The sequence below is a fragment of the Muscardinus avellanarius genome (genome assembly GCF_963383645.1).
Source record: "Muscardinus avellanarius genome assembly, chromosome: 13".
NCBI classification, from domain to species: domain Eukaryota; kingdom Metazoa; phylum Chordata; class Mammalia; order Rodentia; family Gliridae; genus Muscardinus; species Muscardinus avellanarius.
In genome coordinates, this window is record NC_137799.1 from 56,358,341 (window position 1) to 56,377,331 (window position 18,991).

General features: G+C 38.4%; 1 protein-coding gene across 1 annotated transcript in view; it reads right to left on the minus strand.

Annotated features, from left to right (window-relative positions):
• The window catches only part of SH3GL2 (SH3 domain containing GRB2 like 2, endophilin A1), a gene marked incomplete at both ends in the record, with an annotated part of 192,276 nt that overhangs the window by 144,457 nt on the left and 28,828 nt on the right, over positions 1-18,991 (minus strand). The window lies entirely within an intron of this gene.

The following is an 18,991-nucleotide window of genomic DNA, read 5'->3' on the forward strand; positions in this document are numbered from 1 at the left end:
TAAATTGCCGAGGCTGGTCATGACCCTGGGATCCTCCTGCTTCAAGTACATATGCCACCACACCCAGCTCACTATCAGATTTTTCGAAAACTATTTTACATAATAGTAGAATTGCTTCATCAACAGGGAACTGAAGCTTGGGCAATAAAGGCCATAAAGTAATACACCCAAGAACAAATGGCAGCCCTCTCTGGCCACCAGGGTTCTAGCCGGTTTCCTTCTTTGTTCCAGAGTTCAAAGCCTATTCTGCCAGCTCCGAGGTATGAGCTCTTGGACAAGCTGTAGAGACACTCTGTTCACTGGTGAAGTGAGTAGGGCAGAGTCCTGGAGATTTAGCTACTTCTTACATGGAAAGCACTGAGAGCAGTGCCTGGCACATGGTATTACATTTTGTACTTAAATTATTCATAATGGTCCTGGAACATTTTGGAATTTTTTATTAAATAATATATTTTTATTGGTACATTGTAGTCAAACATCCCAATGGAATGCAAGACTTGTGAGGATATCCAAGTATACATCATCCAATTAGCTTTTATCCAGTACCATTCCCTCCCCCTCCCTCAATCCCATGCTTGATTTAGTGATTAACTTTGATATATTTGTTTACATAGATCATGTGTTTTAAAGAGATTCCATCTTCCCCCATCCCATCCCCTCTGATTGGGCACCTTAATTGCTCCTCCATAGGGCCCTTTCTTCCACTAGATTTCCTATTACCCATTTCTTCCCAGTTTTTGCATATTAGGGAAAGCATCTGATTTTTTATTTTCTGTGATATTTCTCTGTGTATGCCACATTGCAAGTTCCAATCCCACTCTTGAAGGTCCCAAATATTTAATATTTAATAATATTTTAATATTATTAAAAACTAATAATATTACTAAAAGTTCAGAATATTTTAAAAGAAACCAAATTAGGCAAGAATTGAATTCAATATATAAATCCATAATTCCTTCTCTGAAACTTTTGGAGCTCAAAGCATTTTCAAATACAAAATCTTTCTGGGGTGGGGACAGGAAAGGAAAGGGTCATGCTAAGTGAATTATGAAGGAACTCCACCTCTTCAGAGCTTTATACATTTCAGAACTTTGCATAAGGAATCATGAATCAATCCTCTCGATGCTAGATAATGGCAGCCACAGCCAGCTTACACCACCTCAGATACATGGGTAATGATGAGGAGTTCCTTCACCTCAGCTCTGGAAATACCCCTTTTGGGCTGGGTGTGTCAACAGAGGTACTACTTATATTTGGGGCTGAATAATGCTTCCTAGTGGTGCTTGTTCTGTGAACGGAAGGATGTTTTGCAGCATCTTTGATCTCTGTCTACCAGATGCCAGTAGCACCTTTTCATTCGTGATAACCAAAACTATCGCCAGACACAGCCGGAATCATCCCTGGCTGAAAATCAGTGCACTAGCAGGAAAAAATTACCTCTCTACACCATAGTCCACAAGAAAACTCCAAACTGCAACTTCTGCTGTGCTTCAGAAAGTCTACCACTCTCCTCTATCTCCAGGAATTTCCCAAAATGCCATAATAAACTTGATTTTTTCGCACAAATTACAACATAACTTTTACAATTTGAGATTTTAGCTCCCTAAAACTGGGCTCTGGCTGAGATATAGGCTCCTATCTTCTCTCATGCTCAAAATTAGAAGATGTTGGTGGTAACACACAGCCTTCCAAATAAGCCACGTCTCACATTCAGGACTGGAACCAGAGAAGGGAATCAGTTGATGGCCAAAAAAAATGAAAGGAAAAATGTCTCCAAAGACAAGTAACTTGGCAACTGAGAAGTCAAAAGTCTACCTTGTTTTCAGTACATATGGAACTAAGGGGATGGTAAGAATCACATGGCAGCATTCTCCTGAAACTGTCCTGACAGATGAGCATCCTGAAATATGTGCTGCCCAAGTAACTCTGAAAAATTATCTCATAGTATTTTGTTATTGTTGTTAAAACTATATAAGTGCTTTAGGCTTCTAATATTCAATTTTATGACCCCAAGAGATAAATCAAGAACTGTATTTCCCCAATTTATCTGACCATGGAATCCCATTTCCTACTGTCCCAATGATGTATATTTTTCTGATAAGGGTTCTGAGTAGGACCAGCCTAGGAAAAGAGTGACAGAGAATCCAAACCTCCAGAAACAATTCTCAAACCATCTTCCAAGATACTAGGGTTTCCATTTCTTTATAAACAAATCTACTTAAATAAACCTTATTTTTAAGGGGGTAGTACTGGGTATGGAACCCAGGACCTTTTACCTCCAAGCTACATCCCCAGACCTATTTTTTTTTATTTGTAAACAAATAAGTCTAAGTTGCTGACAACCTCACTAAGTTGCTGAAGCTGGCCTTGAACCTGTGATCCTGTCTCACCTCTCAAGGATTACAAGTGTTCATCACCACACCCAGCTAAGTGAACAATTTTATGTCACAGCATTGGTCAAAAGAATAATATGGAAATGTCTTAAACATTCACCAATAGTGCACTGATTAAATAAGTCATAGCATAATAATACAACAGATCATTATCCAACTATGAAACAAAGAGGAAGCTCTAGAGACTGAGGCAGAATACTATACAGGGCACATGAAGTGAAAATCACCAGGCAGACATGGAAGAGTATATTCTGATTGCCACCATTTGTGTAAGAAAGAAAAGGAGGAAGGAGAAAAGAACATTTACAGATTTGTCAATATTTGGAGGAACTCTCTCTGGAAATACAACATAACAGTAATGCTGGTTCCCTCTGGGGAAGAAAACAGGTAGAAAAGGAGTGGAATAGACATCACTGTAGAATCTTTGGTACCATGCTGATTGTATTGTATATTAAGAAATAAAGTTTAAAAAATAATATATACCTAATACTTGGGAGGCTGAGATAGGAGGATTGCACGAAAAAGGACATCCTCAGCAACATAGCAAGACACTCAGCAACCTAGTAAGACCCTGTTTCCAAAAAAATAATTAAAAAATGATGTAACCCAGAGGTAGAACGCCCTTTGGTGGGTTCAATCTTCAGTAACACAAAAACTAAAGAATGAATAAATGAAATAAATTTTACTATTCCTTTGGGGTAAAAATTATTAATTGTGTAATAATCTACTAAAATAGCAGAATACATTAGTAACAAGGCCAAATGAGGAATTTACTATATCAATGATGTAATTCTGAAGGCTTACAACTTTTTTAAGAATAAAGGAAAAAATTATTTTTGGTAAGAGTAACAGTATTTATTCTGCTTCATGATTTCATAGGATGCATAATCAAACTATTCAATTTGCTCTATTATGCATAGACTTCTCACCTCCCTTTGCCTCCTCTACCACCTCACAAAAAATATAAACACCACCTACACACACACACACACACACACACTATATATATATATATATATATATATATATATATATATATATATATATTCAGTCCAGGACATATGGAATTAATTCTGGCAAACTTGCCCTTATTGATTCCATTTTTTAAAAGTACTGCTGTCACCAATTAGCTAGAGTTGAAGTTGTACACTTATATATTGTATCCCAGCCCTGAGTGCAGCAGAATGCAGCTGCCAACTTACTGAAAAGTGGGTCACTGCCTCTCTATGTGTATCACATCAAGTCTTCATGCTTCTTCCCTGGTATTGCAGCTCTTTTTCTGCTTATTTTGTTGCTACTGTTGTTTTGGTCCTGAAAACTGAATCCGGGTATGTGGGCTAGCACATACCCTACCACTGAGCTACACCCCCAGTCAACTAAAAAAAAAAAATCTTAAGGCTTTCCAGTTTACCTTTTCCCTAGAACCTAAATGCTTCATCCACTATTTGACACAGGTATACACATAATTCTGAGACAGAATAAATGTAAGGATGGATAATTCTCTACTACTGATATTGAGAGTCATTAAGTAGAAAGATGCGGAGAAAGCAGATAGTCAACATCTTCAGAATCATGATTCCCATAACTATCTCTGGAATCTTCTACTGAACACTAAGTTTAACTTTCTTACTTACAGAACTGCAACTTTCCATGCAGTGGAGACAGTAAAATGGCACAAAACTATTTTTTAAGTGATTAATTAAAACGACTGCACTGCCATCTGATTTCCACAAAAATTAGCAATAAACTTTGTATGAAAAAAATAATTATATGAAAATATCTGTAGTGGGGCTGTGCCATTTTCTTTATCCTGTTTCACTTCTCAGTTTTCACAATGAGCATGTATAAATATGGGAAAACTAACAGATAAAAAATATAGAGATTTTAAAGGATCAATTTATTCACAGAAAATACAGATGGTCAGTTTTATAGTTTTATCTGAGAACTGCTTAAAGGTCCCAGAAAACACTTCATGCAAAACAGACTTAGCACAAGTCCATAGCATCGGCCTGTTATGGCCACTAGGAAGTCAACCTCAGATTCACCAAATCATGCCGTCAACATTGGGCAATGGCAGACTAGCAGTCACTCAGCAGCTGTCAGCAGGCAGCACACAGCAAAGTGTCTAGCGTAGCTGGGAGGGCTGAGGACAGAGGGACTTCAGGGCAGGGAGGGGAGGGCTTTGGCAGATGGACCCCGTGAGGCGCTCACCCCACTCAGGGTATCACAGTCATTCATAAACCTCTGTGTCCCTTAAGCTCAGAACATTCTTCCCATATACCCAGAAATGCTATTGTAGAGTCGCCTGTGTGGAGGGAAATTTGACTGTTAAGAAAGATTGTTTTTTTGTTGTTGTTTTTTGGGGTTTTTTTTTTTTTTTGGTGGTACTGGGATTCCTGGAAGCCCTTCTACCTCCGGGCTACACACCCAGACCTGTTTTATACTTTGTATTTGGAAACAGGGTCTCTTAAGCCAGCGCGGCTGGCTTCGAACCTGCACGATTCTCCTGTCTCCGCCTCCCAAGTGCGGGGATTACAAGCGTGTGCACGGGGATTACAAGCGTGTGCCACCATGCCCAGCAGAAAGATTGTTTTTTATGGTGGCTCTGGGGATGAGACCCAAGGGCATTCTACCTCTGAGTGTATATACCCCCAGCCCTATTTTTTATTCTTTACTTTGAAAAAGAGTCTCACTAAGTTGCAGAGGGCTTCATTAAGTAGCCAGAGCTGGCTTCAAACTTGCAACCCTCTTGTCTCAGCCTCCCAAGTACTGGCATAACAAGTATGTACCACCATACCCAGCTCCTAGTACTTATATTTTTGTCTATGTCTATTTGTGTTTCCATCAGCCACATTACTGTTTAACAACTGTCCCCTTTGAAGAGTATGAGCAAAGATACAGCAAAGCCAAATTTCATTTGGTAAAAAGGATACCCAGTTTGGGGAACATCAACTTCCATAGTCTACTTCCCAGCTAAACTTTAGAAAATGTCCGTAATCTCTCTGAGCCTTGGCTTCTCCATAAAGCAGTCATGGTAAGAATAATAAAACACAACTCACACAGCTTCTTATACTACACAAGAATGTGCAACGATGGTGTAACACTCTGCCACAGAAGAGGTTGTCACTTAATGCTGCCTGCTCTTTTTCCCCCAGTTTGCCGAATTATGGAAAATAGTCATCCTGTTCCAATTCCAGTAACACTGAAGACAGTGACACAGATCTTAGTGGGCCAGCCCCTCCTGCTCTCAGAAACCCAGCCAAGTCAATTTCCTTGACATAAGGGCTCCATCCAATCTTCCCTATTTCCTCCAATAAAAGATCCTAGTTAGCCCAAATTTCCAAGTCTAAAAGGGGAAATTTTTTTTCTCTTTTCAGAAACCATGTATTTTCAGCATTGCGCGTGCGCACACAAACACACACACACACACACACACATACACACACACACACACACGCACGCACAAACTTTTGTCAGGACTTTGAAGAAAAATGGAATTCTTGTGATTTGCTGAAAATGATCGGTAGTTTTAGTAATTGAATTAAAGAACAAACCTGACATCCCAAAGAAATCTGTTAGGAAATCAAGTAACGTAAGTTGAAAAGATGAATGGCTTTTTGCCGAGAGCCTTCTTGAACAGAGTCAAATAACGAGTCTACCCACAGAAGATGGAGAGAGAGAGAGACAAGAGTATGAAAGCAGCACAAAACCCTTTAGAAAGTGACCGCACAAGATCTTGAGCATTGTCGTCATTCACTTGCTTTACCAGGCAGCCTGCCAAGTAAGAGACCAGCAATTTAGTGGCATTAAGATGAGCTTAGTCAGCAAGGAGGGAAGAGGGAAAAGAAAGACTTTCCACGACACTAAAAGCACAGTAAGAATTTCCAAACGACCACGTGGACACCATCAAAGCTGCACAAAGCTAAGATGACTTCTGCGCTGGCAAGAAAGCCTCTTGCTGGCAAAAAAAAAAAAAAAAAAAAAAAAAGCCACACTTTCCCTGGAGACCTCACATTACAGGCATTGTGAAGCGATCGCTGGAAAGCCAATAACTGAACCAAGATTTTCTCCAGGCAGTAAGGTATTCTCCAGGAAAGATTCCTTAAAAGATCTTTAAATATCTAGAGGAAAACAAAAAATGTCCTTATATGACTAATAAAAGCTTCAGAGATGAGCAAAGACACCAAAAGAAAAAGGCCTTCCTCTGGGCCACTTGAAGTCTTCAAATACAGAACTACAGGGACAGTCGGCTTGGGGGAGGGACAATCATGGAGCTTCTTGCTGAAAAGACAGACACTGTCATTTATCTAAACACAATATTTTGTCATTTTAATTTTCAGCAACATCAGCTGGATATTTTGTAAATGCAGGCATAGTTTTCAGCAGATCCTGGATGTTATACCATTGTGTTTCTAGAAAAAGTGGTTGAGAATTAAAGTGATCTAAACTCCACATGGAAAGAAAATGAGAAATATCCACATTTTATTTCTCCATTTGAATGCGTTTCATATTGCTTTTACTACTCACTGTCACACAGCTCTCAGATCCTCAAGAATATGGCACTTGAAAAGCAACTGCTCCTGTTGAATGTTACCATACAATGAAAAAGAAGTCTCAGTTTCATCAAAGCTGAAATAAAGGGCAATATTTCCTTTACCCCCACTCAAAATAAACAACACAAGTAAAATGTCAGTGGTAAAAAGAAATTAAGCACTGATCCATGCTACACGGTAAATGAACCTTGAAAGGATGATGCTAAGTGAAAAGATTCAGACACGAAGAAACACATACTGTATGATTTCATTCATGTACAAAATATCCAGAGTTGAAAAACCCAGTTCACCGAAGGATAGGAGTGATAGTCAAGGACTCTCAGGAAGTGGGGTGTTTGAGATGGAAATGGCAAGTGGCTGCTAACAGGTATGTTTTATTTATTTCTAGGTAATTCAAATATTCTAAAATTGATCATGATGATGTTTGCATGAGTCTACAGATATACTTAAAACTACCAAATGGTTTACTCTAAGCAGTGTATTTTATTTTATTATTTTATTATTTTATTTTATTTTGGTGGTACTGAGGTTCCTGGAAGCCCTTCTACCTCCAGGCTACACTCCCAGACCTATTTTTATATTTTTATTCTGAAACAGGGTCTCTTAAGCCAGCATGGCTGGCTTCGAACCTGCGCGATCCTCCTGTCTCCACCTCCCAAGCGCGGGGAATTAAAAGCGTGCGCCACCACACCTGGCTTAAGCAGTGTATTTTAAATGGGTGAATTGTATGATGTATAAACTAATTGTGTCTCAGTAAAATTTGGGATTTTAAGAAGAATTAGAACATGTTCTACTTAAAAATTTTGCAAACTTAAGAGACATGAAAATCTCCCATGAACTTTATAGAAAGCCCAAGATTTGGCATTTCTAGTGACTCCCAGGCATGGCAAGATTAAGAGAGCTGGGTCAATCCTACACCACAAGGGTGTCCCATGTACACCGAGCAATTAACAAGATAAACTAAGCACTGAGCACTGACCTAAGTGAAGACACAAATGCAGACACAGGCCTCATCCAGGAGCGGTCCTGGGAAGGGCTTCTCCTCCCTCTTCCTTCTGAGCCCAGAAATGAAGAGAGACAAAGCTACACTGAAGTAGCCAGACTTCTCTACACAGAGACCATCACATGCTTGCGTTCTGTGGCAGTCCACTGCAAAGGGACCTTCCACCATGCCCTCATCCCTCTTAGAATGTGCTTGGATGCACAACAGGACGCAATACTATTAGCAACTGACTTCACAGAGTTGTTTTCAGCTTGTAAAAAGATAATGCATGTAAAAAGAGCTTAAAGAACCATCAAGTATTATATTTCCTTATAGTAAAGTATCAACATGGACAAGTTTTCACTATGATTCCCTAATGGACACAAAAGACAAGGAGCAGCTGGGCAAGCTCTGAGAGACAAAAAATTCCTGTTGCCTTCTTCTGTGGTGCCGAAGACAGAGGCCAAGGCAATGACCACCTCTTCTTCTCCCAATAAGGTTTAATGAAAGTAATGCCAGTTCCTGATGAAGGAAGACTTCAGTGGCCAACTCAGCCAGACATGTTCTAAGAGGCAGTAAACACTTTAGGCACTAAAAACTTCTTGTGTCAAAGTCATTGAAAGATCAAAAGCTTAATCATGGGAGCTTCAGTTACCAGTCACAGAATGAATCTCAGATACAACCCATACTCAAACATACGATTGCAATAATAGGAAAATTCAACATCTCTGATTATGCCATAGCCAGAAGGAACTAAAGCCAATAAAGTTCTATATGAGCTTTACTTTCTACTAAATTGTAGTGCTCTGAGCATAGGAGAAAACTTCTCTTTAATATATATTTTAGTTTCCATGAACAATTTCAACCAAAAGCAAAAATGAAAAGAGAAACGATGTCTATTATATACCCAAATACTCCATGAAAAGAAAGGTTACTTTCAAAAAATCAAAGAACCACCCAAGAAATATATTCTCTAAAAACAAGTTTAGACAACTTGTGAAAAACTAATGATCCATTTACATATATAATCTTACATCAGATAGAGTAACTATTTTTCTATAGCAAAATAAATGTTCAATTTTATAAAATAAGACTTACAAAAGGTATCTTTCTAATTTTCACAGTTATTACATGATGCCTTCTCGATAAACATCAGAAATAAAAGACATTCTTTATATCTTTCATAAAATAAAATTTGTCATAATAAATTAAGGCTTAGAGAAATATGGAATAAGAAAAACTTTAAATGACAATTCAAATAAAGAACCTTCATGAAAAAGAAATGACAGCCTTATTTTATACCCTGGCACTGACATCTTCTCTTTATTTAGGTAGCAGTTTTTTAGTGGATAGAGTCTATAACCCAAAAATATTGAAATAAGTATTATGTATTCATAAAAAATGCCCCTATGTTATGACAGAAGACATGCCTTACTTTTCTTGTGCCTGTAAGTCAGCAAAAAACTGTTTTATAGGAAAATGTAATGTAAGCATGTTTAAAATACTTCTTAGACTTAAGAATTTTTGTTAAAATTATCCTATATGAAAAAATAATCTAAACAACTAAACATTATAAAACCATTATGCTGCTCACATCCTCATTTATTTATTTTTTGCTTTTATGGTGCATTATAGTCTCACATCATAAAGTAAATGATGTTGACAATGATAAACATGCAAACAGCACTCCCTCCCGGAGTACCCAGATTGACATTGGTATGTTCACATGGATGCACATAGCTGATGGTAGTATTTTCATTAATAAACCTCAATCTTCCTCTTCCCCTAACCTTAAATCTCCTCCCTGGATCCACTGAGGTTTCTCCTCCATTATCTGGAGTCCCTCATCTATCCCAATTACTCTCTATCGTACACATATCAGAGAAAACATATGTCCCTTCACTATGTGATTGGCTAATTTCACTTAACATAATGTTCTCCAGATCATTCCATTTTCTTGCAAATGACATAATTTTGTTCTTCTCTACTGCTGAGTAGAATTCCATTGTATTTCCCATATTTTGTGAATTGCACTGCTATGAACATGGGCATGCATATATTACTGTAGTTCTTGGTTTCAACCCCTTAAGAAAGATACCGTAGTGGTATAGCCAGATCTTATGGTGGATCCATTTCCAGTTTTCTAAGGAATATCCACACTGATCTTCATAGTGGCTGAACTAGTTTGCAATCCCACCAACAGTGTAGAAGAGTTCCTATTTCCCCACAGCCTCACCAGTATTTTTTGTTATTTGACTTCTTTACAACTGCCATTCTGATTGGGGTTAGATGGAATATCAGTGTAGTTTTGATTTGCATCTCCCTAATGATGTTGAACATTTTTTCATGTATTGGCCATTCTGTATCTCTTTTGTGAAGTGTCTATTCAATTCAGTTGCCCATTTCTTGATTGGATTTTTCTACTGTAAAGTATTTTAAGTTCTTTGAATATTCTAGCTATTAGTCCTCTATCAGAAGGATAGCTGGTAAAGATCTTCTCCCACTCTGTCGGCTTTCACTTTAGACTCTTGATTATTTCCTTTGATGAGCTGAAACTTTTTAGCTTGATGCCATCCTACTTATAACTTCTTATTTTAATTTCCTGAGCTATGGGGGTCTTGTTGAGAAAGTTTCTACCTGTGCCTATATGTTGGAGTACTGAACCTATGCTCTCCTCTAAAAGCTTCACAGTCTGTGGTCTAACTTCTATGTCTTTGATTCATCTCCAGTTGATTCCTATCCAGGGTGAGAGATAAGGATTTAGTTCTATTTTTCTACAAGTGGATACCCAGTTTCCCAAACACCATTTCTTTAAAAGGCTGTCATTTCTCAAGCATATATACTTGGCCCTTTTGTCAAAGATCAATTGACTAAGTGTGTGGATGTGTTTCTGTATCTTCTGTCCTATTGGTCTGTGTGCCTATTTTTGTGCCAATACCATGCTGTTTTAATTACTATGGCTCTGTAGTATAACTTGAAGTCAGGAATTGTGATACCTCCCACATGGTTCTTATTGCTGATAACTACTTTGGCTATTCTGGCTCTTTTGTTTCTCCATATGAAATTTAGGACTGATTTTTCTAGGTCTATGAAGAATAACATTGTATTCTGATAGGGATTGCATTGATTCTGTAGATCGCTTTCGGTAGAATGGCCATTTTGATTATATTTATTCTGCCTATCCAAGAGCAAGGAAGATCTTTCTATCTTCTAAGATGTTCTTCAATTTCTCTCTTTACTGTTCTATATAATTTTCATTGTAGAGGTATTTTACTTGTTTAGTTAGGTTTATTCCTAGTTATCTTATTGGTTTTGTATTTATTGTGGATGGAATTGTTTTCCTTTATTTGTTTCTTTGTGGATTCATGGTTGACAAATAGAAAAGCTACTGATTTCTTTTTAGCTACTAATTTTGTATCCCACTACTTTGCTAAATTGCTTGATCATCTCTAGTAGTCTTTTGGTTGAGTTTTTTGGGTCTTTTAGAATACTCTGATTTAAATATGTATTTTAGCAGTTCAAGGGTTTCCCCAAAGTTAGAAACTCCTATGCATTACAAACAGTAATTCATTCCAAATGTATTAACTGATTAAACCCATCTAACATTAATGTAACAGCTTTTCCTTGTCTCTGGCACTAAACCACTAACTCCTTGAGAACAGAAATGGGCCTTCAATAACCAATGCCCTACGGCAAGCACCTGTTTATTACTGTTCATTAAAAACATAAAAAGAGTCTAAGCCCTAATATACAGTACTCATCTCCAGAAAAATCATTTTTAGCAGGTCCAAAAATCAAGCAATCAATGAAAAGGAAAGAAAGGAAACAGTCATTTGCTAGGCCAAATTACTTATCTGCATTAATTTGCGTTCTTGAAATGCATGGAGGAAGATGAATTTGGAAAAGGTAGAACTTGCATATGACTGCACAGCTAGAATAAGGCTGAGCCTCAACTCAAACCCAGACCCACAAAGTTAGTTTCATATAGGTGATACTATAACACACTGACTAGTTTAGAGAAAACATGACTTGGTGGTAACAAGGGCTTCACTTAACTTAGCAAATCAATACTTGAGCAATGCACCAGCATCAAAAAGTACCTTTGTCATAGACAAATCTTGTGCTTTTAGTTCTCAGGGGCCACAAAATAATTCCATGGGAGCAGAGGTGTGGTACTTCTTGCTGCAGCATTCCAGAGCATCTCAACTCCTCTCCCCGCCCCCTCCTTATGAATATTAGCCTCCTCAGGGATGAGCAGGGAGCCCTTACCCTTCTCAAGGGGCAGCTGCTGCTCTGTAATGTAATATGAAAAACTTTCAGAGCCATCATGCTCAGCAACTCTACCCAAAAAGAAACCATAAATCAAGAAGTCCTTGGTGGATCTACTTAAGCAAGATGGGTCATCTTTGCTCTTTACTTCTCTTCAGTCCCAATCTGCTCTGCAAAATCCCAGAAAATTTTCTGCCTTTACTTATTTGGTGTTTGTACTATACAACCCTGACTACCTGGATTCAAACTATAATTCTCTCTCTTAAAAACTGTGACCTTCAGCAAATTATGACATCTCTTCCAATTCCTCACCTCTAAGCAGCGATGCCATAATAACCTCATAGGACTGTAAGAATTACTGATCATTAAGTGCTCAGAACTCTTGGCTAATAACATTGTCATTAGCTGGATGAAGCCCACTGAGAGCTATGTCCATGCCTTCTTGAGCTCTGTCTCCTCCCATCAGCCAGCACATCACAGAAGTAGCAGACACTGGAATCAGTTTACCACCATGCATAAAAAAGTGAAAGACTTGAATATTCTTACATGTTAATAAATAAAAATTGAACTGTGCATTATTCTATGCCTATGCAAGTATGTATAATTAAAACATTGTTTACTGGCCTTTAAAAAATAAATAAAAAGTGAAAGAGAAGATCATCTATGTGTATAAGTGAATTTCTCAGATCTTTAAGAACTAAACCAGAGCTCAATAATTTTTATTTTAAGAGCAATGTGGCCGTCTCCATGGAATTTTATGTCCAGATTCACTACATCTAAAAAGAATTATTTCATCTTATTTCCACTTGTTACTGAAAATAATTTGTGTCCCCTTCATTGCAACCTCAAATCCAGCTGATAACTTCTTGCTTTGAGCCCTTGAGGGATCATTTTATTTACTTCCATGAAAGACAGTGAAGAATCAAAAGCATTTTCAACTGTCAAATTCCAGGGCTCTGTTCCCAACAATACTCTACCTAGAGAATGTCAAAGCCACTTAAAATATCACAGTTCCTTACAAATCATCAAATTGTCACCTTGAGTCAAAATCAAAATAATTACTGTTCCAACCTATCTAGATGAAGAAGAATCAAGTCTGTTAATTTTGTTTATCAAAGTTCCATTAATAGAGCTGGGCATGGTGACACTCTCCTGTAATCCCAGTACTTGGGAGGCTGAGATAAAAGGGTGGCAGGTTCAAGGCCAGCATGCCAGTAACTTACCAAGACCGTGTTTCAAACAAAAATAAATAAATAATAAAATAGAAACTGAAAGTGGCGGTGTACATCTGTAACCCCAATACTTGAAAGGCTGAAATAAGAGAACCGCAGGTTTTATATCAGCCTCAGCAAGCAGCGAGACCTAACAAGACTCTTTCAAAATAAAAATAAGATAGGGCTGGGTATGTAACTCAGAGATAGCTACATCCTATCCTGGGTTCAATCCTCATTACCACAAAAGATTAAATAAATAAATAAATAAATAAATAAATAAGGCTGGTGATATAACTCAGAGGTAGAATGTGTCCAGGTTCAGTTCCCAGTACCACACACACACAAAAAAAAAAATCCATTAATAGGCTTCTACACCAGCTGGGCCATAAAGAAGGCAGCTTATAAGATCCAAATTCAGAAGATATTTTATCCCTACACATCTAACTTTCTCAGTCTAGTTTATGTGCAAGTGCAAATCAATTGCCCAAAACACAAGGACTTTGTTTTAATTTCGAGAGGCCCTAAATGGAAAGAAAAATCCTAAATTTCTCCAAGATAATAAACAGTTCGTATCATATACCCAGCACTGAGCATAGGAATTTGGGATTAAAAAAACAACAACTATGAAACAAACTGTATTTTATTGGTGGATTTGAATTATCAGTTTGCAATGGTATCAAGTTTCACGGATTATTTTCATTTAGTTTCAACTGAGGCAATTCTGCTCTGGTTGAAACAAACACAAACACGAGCTCTTGGAGCACGCTGGAAGTTTTAGTCACTCATAATTTGAAGAAATGAGGCAAAAATACAATTACGCATTCTATATTAGGATGTAAGTCTACGCATACACGATGTGAACAGCAAGCTTGCAAAAAAAATCTACTTTGGAAAAGACTTTAATAAGATTTAATCTACATCATTCAGCCAAGTGTGCCAGTGTATTAAGATCCACCATTAAGTAGTCCTTTTCCTGACACAAATGCTCTTCCTCTCCAACAGTCCCTAAAGAAGAGAGAGAAAGGCCTCCAGATGGTAAACATGCTCCTCTGGATCACTGTGTGTGTGTGTGTGGGGGGGGGGTCCATCTTTCACCTGAGCTCATGAGAAACCAGCTGAGGCCCAAGCGCAACTGCTGGCCCTGTACTTCTAAATGGACCTCTCACTGCTAGACAGAAAGCTGTCTCAATGAGGAGTGCTAGTCTAGATACATCTGACTTTTGAAAACACATCATTTCATTAATCTGTTGTATTTTTTTCTGCACTGTAGAACACAGCTAGAAAATACCTAATATTCAGTTCCTTCTTGGCTCCAATAAAGGAGCTGAGGAAAATGTCAAACAGCCTGGAGCTCTTTAAGCCTTCTCCCACCATACCACTACTACAGCACTTCATGGTAGATGCCATGCTAGAGAGGATAACAAAGCCAGAGAGCCTGAGGAGGGTCAGCCTTGGTGTTTTATAGCAGCCTATAGGAGAATTCATCAAGGTCCCACAAGAACTACATTAGTTCCTTCCCATGGCAGGGACCCAGTGACCTCCCAAGTGTATCCACCTCTTACAGGTCCCACCATTTCTTAACACCACACTGGATATGATGTTTCCAACATACAAACTCTTAGGGGACACAATCAAACCATGCCCAAACACAGCAGATATCTACAGTATTAAACGTTCCCTTAACTCAGGATGTGACACACTAAAACAAGTCTTCTATCATGAACTTTACATGAATAATCTCTCATTTATACTTGAAACTTACATGCACACAAATCATACATTTATTTATTTTTCAGTACCAGGGATGAAACCCAAGGGCACTGTACTTCTGAGCTACACCCCCACCCCTATTTTTTAGTCTTTTTTTTTTTTTTTGAAACATGGTCTCTCTGAATTGCAAAGGGCCTCGGCAAGTTGCTGAGGCTGTTCACGAACTGTGATCCTCAAGTTTCAGCCTCCTGAATGCTGGGATTACAAGCGTGAGCCACCATGCCTAGCCAAATCACACATTTAAATACTACCTGGTATGACTGCAGTGTTGGTGCCAGTCCTCCTCACCGAGGGGCTATCTTAGTTAAAATAAACATCTCTGCCTAGTTCTTCCTAAATCTCAGGTATCAGAACTGCATGATGTAGAGTACTGAGCCCTCCAAACCCAGACCATTTCATCCACCACCTCTCTTGTATTTCTAGCCTGTTATCCCATTAGACACATGATGATCAATACATACTTGCTAGATGAATTTTCTTTGCATACAAATGACCTCCCCAGTGATCTTGATTTTGGATGAAGTCTTCCTCCAGAAGCTGAGAAGGCTGAGCAAGTAAGAAAGTGCCAATCAATAAGACATGAGTCAGCATTGAGACGATTACCATCTGGAGTCAGGAAAATAGGCCTGGTGAAAAAACATTAATATCCCTGTCTCTGCCTCAAACTAAGCCATGCTCTCCCTGCAGACTCCTGACTGACTTCTAGGGACAGCAAACGTAGAGGGGGCAGGAGGCAGAGGCCCTGGAAAGCAGATGCAGGAGAACACACCTCCACCTGCTGCCAAGACCAGAGTTCAGCACGTCCAGTCTCAGCCCTGCTCATAAAGACCATGATTTCACAGATGCCAGGCCTGCTCCTTGTAGCCACCTCTATTTACCTACTAAAGCAGACCCCTGAGCATGGGCTCTAAGGCACTTCACTTCTTCACTACCACCACACCAAGACAGGCACTTTACCCACCCTCACATCACACACTGGGCAAAGAGAAGCAAAACAGGTGACTAAGGACAGAGCTAACAAGGGATTGCCATGGAGCCTGGAAATCCCAAGACCTCTGTCCCCACACCTACAGGATATTCCATTCAATATCAGTGCATCAAACTTTTTCCAAAGTAAATATATGTTAGGTTACAAAGCAAGTCTTTAAAAATTCAAAGAATTGAAATAATTTCTTTCATCTAATCACTATGAAATGAAATTAGAAATCAATTGCAAAAATATAGACATGAAGACTGAACAACACATTATTGAAGTTACTGAAAATTTAGAGGTTCAAAGGGGAAATTTTTTAAAAATTCCTAAATCAAATGAAAATGGAAAAAACATCAAGATCACAAACCCCCCTTCCCCTACACACACACACAAAATAAATACAAGCCTAGTCAGGGATGAGCTGGGAGCCCTTGCCCTTCTCAAGGGGCTGCTGCTGTTCTGTAAAGCGATAAAGTGATCTGCAAAAATTCTTTCAGCGCCCTCATGCTCAGTAATTCTCCCCAAGCCCATTACATATACATGTCCAAAAAATATTTTTTAAGCCCTATGGTATACAGCAAAGGCAGTACTAAGAGGTAAATTTATAACAAAGTATGTACACATAAATTTAAAAAGAAAGGCAGGCATGTTGGGCATGCTTATAATCCCAATACTGGAGATAAGACAGGTTAAGCCAACCTCAACAATTTATTCCCTCAGAAGACTGAAATTAGACCTGTATCTCTTATACAAAAATCAAATCAAAATGGACTGAGAATATTAATATAACACCTGAAACTCTAAAACTACCAAAAGAAAATATAGGCAAACACTCCCAAAACAATGGTACAGGCAATGATTTCCTGGCTAGGATTCCAATAAACCAGAGGAAGTAAGCAAGAATTGACAAATAGGGTTACATTAAATTAAAAAGCTTTTTACTACAAAGGAAACAATCAATACAGTGTGGAGAGACCCTACAGAATGGGAGAAAATCCTTTCCAGCTATTCATCTGACAGAGGATTAATGTACAGAATACATAAAGAATTCAAAAAACTTAGCAAAACATCATCCAATCAATCCAAATTATCTGAATAGCTGCTTCACAAAAGACAAAGTACAAGTGGCCGATAAACATATTTTAAAAATGCTCAATAACTTGAGAGAAAGGAAATCAAGTAGAAACTACATTGAGATTCCATCTCACCACAGTTAAAAAATAACTACACTGAGAAGCAAAAACAAAATAACAAATGCTGGTAAAGTAGTATAAAAAAAAAGGAGCTCTTACATACTATCAGTAGAAATGCAAACTAGTACTAGGGGAAACTATGGAGGCAGTTCCTCAAATAACTAAAAATGAAATAACTAAAAATAGAGCCATTCTATGACGCAGCCATCCGACTCCTGGGTATATCCAAAGGTCACGAAGCCAGCTATAAAAGATACCTGCACGCGTGTGCTTATCACCACACTACTCACAAGAGCCAAGACATGGAGTCAGCCTTGGTGACTCAACAGATCAATGGATATAAAGATGAATAAAATCCTGTGAGAATGTTTACAGGAAAATGGATGAAACTGCATTATGCTAAGTGCAATAATCCAGACACAGAAACACAGTACTGTGTTTTCCCTCATATGTAGAAATTTAAAAAACAAAAATAAAAAACTATAGACATTCAGAAAGTAGAAAACACACTACTGGAGTCTGGGAAGAATGTCATGAGGAAAGGAGAGAAAGGAAGGCATCCGGGAAGCATAGGAGAAGGAGGAGAGACAATCAAAGCACAGTACACGTATATATGGAAATGCTTCACTGAAACCCATTAGTTTGTACAATTAATATATGGCAGAATATGGGTATAGTGTAGGAATAGAGAACTGAGGCAGAAGAAGGTGTAACCAACACACCCGGGTGTAACCAACATGCCCTACAGATTAACCAGTGAATGATGGACCCACATCCACAGGGTGTACCCAAAAGAAGAGATGGTGGTGCCAATTTAGAGTAAATCTGGCCTGGCAGATGGTCCTAGGAGTGAGAGGCTCTGACCCACTGTATGTGAGGCTGAATGTTGGCTCGGCCAGGGCACTCCCTGGTAGCTGTCGGACTATTCCTCTAAATGATGGTAGGGCTCAACCCCATCTCATTCACCGGACCTCGAGCATCTGCACCTCGATCATTGGCCACCACTGTGACTGTGATCCTGAACCTAGGTTACCCGTGAAGACCCATCCTGCTTCAGGTAACCAATTGTTTTCTGGCTAGTGACTTAGAGAAGGACGGGAGTGCTATGAGCATTGTGTGAATTAATAAACCGAGCATTTGTAAAAGGCATCAAGTGTGACCTGTCATTCTTCTCACTGTGTCCATAAGACTCATAACAGAAATTATAATAACAATGAAACGAAAAACAAATTGCCATGTGATCCAACAATCTCCAACAATTGAGAAAAGGTATTTGTACACTAATGTTATTAATAATGTTCCCAAAAGTCACAAGGTGGAAACACCACAGTATCACTGACAGGTATGAATGAACAGACAAAATGTAGTATATGTATATACATACAATGGAATATTATTCATCTATATGAATTAATTTTTTATTCATGCTACAACATGAATGAACCTTAAAAACAGTATGCTAAGTAAGCCAGATATGAGAGGACAAATATTATATGATTCCACGCCAATGAAGTACCTACAATAGAAAAATCTATACAAAAAGAATACAAGTTCATTACCAAGGGCTGGGAATGAAAGAGAAGGTAGTTACTGCTTAATAGCTTCAATTTGTGATGATGAAGAAGAGACAGGAAGATCACAGGT